The sequence below is a fragment of the Pezoporus wallicus genome, unplaced genomic scaffold, assembly GCF_028554395.1.
Source record: "Pezoporus wallicus isolate ANWC-B61680 ecotype Strahan unplaced genomic scaffold, APGP_CSIRO_Pwel_v1 contig_11747, whole genome shotgun sequence".
NCBI lineage: Eukaryota > Metazoa > Chordata > Aves > Psittaciformes > Psittacidae > Pezoporus > Pezoporus wallicus.
The window spans coordinates 9173-10477 of NW_026637676.1; the positions used below are offsets into that span (position 1 = coordinate 9173).

At 68.4% G+C, this 1305-nt stretch overlaps 1 long non-coding RNA gene across 1 annotated transcript; it reads right to left on the reverse strand.

Moving 5' to 3' along the window:
* Positions 1–271: 271 nt before the first annotated feature.
* Positions 272–1267, reverse strand: LOC130598091 (uncharacterized). Its single transcript, XR_008971938.1, has 4 exons — positions 1225–1267; positions 630–688; positions 460–549; positions 272–387 (listed from the first exon to the last, which is right to left on the reverse strand). It is a non-coding gene; the product is annotated as an uncharacterized LOC130598091 (long non-coding RNA).
* Positions 1268–1305: the final 38 nt, after the last annotated feature.

The window sequence follows — 1305 nt, forward strand, 5'->3', positions numbered from 1 at the left end:
CCCCCCCTCCCCCGAATTCATTTCGGGCTGAGCCCCCAAAGCTGCCCCCCCAGTGGACCCCACATCTGGACCCCCAACCCCCCCAATCCGCCCCATGGACCCCCCCCCTCCTCACTCACTCTTTCTGCCCCCGGCCTCGGCCAGCACCTTCCTGGCCAAGCAGCCCCGGTGGGTGACGGCCGCGGCCCCCCCCGGCAGCTCCGGCCGGGATTCGCTGCTCCTGGGGCCGGGGGGGGCCTCCTCCTCCTGCCCATCCTCATCATCCCTGCGGGGGGGGGCTCAGCATCACGGGGGCCCCCCCGTGTCCGTCCCCCCCCCGCTCCCCCCATAGCCCCGCACTCACAGCGCCCACGGCAGCTCCTGCCTGCGGATGGAGCCGTAGAGAGCCTGGGGGGCAGCCGGGGCTCAGGGGGGGGCTCCGGGGGCCCAGCGGTGCCCCCCCCCCGGTCCCCCCCGCACCTGGAGCTGCTGCCGGGGGAAGTCCTCCCCGTCCATCATCCCGCGCAGGTTGGCCACGAACTGGGCGCTGCTCATGGGGCGGCCGAGGCGCTGCAGGGCAGGGGGCGTGGGGGGGCTGAACCCCGCACCCCGCCGTGGGGGGCACACGCGGGGGTCCCCCCGCTCCTCACCTGCCCGTGGAGGTCGGTGTTGAGCAGCATCAGGGCACAGGTCAGGGAGTGAACCGCGTCTGGGGGGCAGCGGGGGGGAGCCCCCGGGGGGGACGCCCGTCCCCATCAGCACCAGTGGGGGCCAATGGGGGCCCCATAGAGCTGGGAGGGGAGGGGGGAGGCTCAGGGGGTATCTGTGGGTGCTATGGGGGCTGTGGGTGCTATGGGTGTCTGTGGAATGGGTGTCTATGGGCGTCTATGGGTGTCTATAGGAGCTATGGGTGTCTATGAGTGCTATGGGTATCTATGGCTGCTATGCATATCTATGGGTGTCTATGGTTGCTATGGGTCTCTATGGGTGTCTTTGGTGCTGTGGGTGCCTATGGGTGTCTCTGGGTGCTATGGGTCTCTATGGGTGTCTCTATCGGTGCTATGGGTATCTCTAGGTCTCTATGGGTGTCTCTGAGTGTCTCTGGGTTTCTATCGGTCTCTATGGATGCCATGGGTGGCTATGGGTGCTATGGGTTTCTATGGGTGCTATTGGTCTCTATTGGTCTCTGTGGGTCCCTATGGGTCCCTGTGGGTCCCTGTGGGTCTCTGGGCGCTCGGGGCTCACCGGGCGAGGGGAAGGCTCCGGGGTTGCAGCTGTGGAAGCGCCGGACAGCGCCAGCGCCCGCAGGAAGCTCCTGGGGGGGGG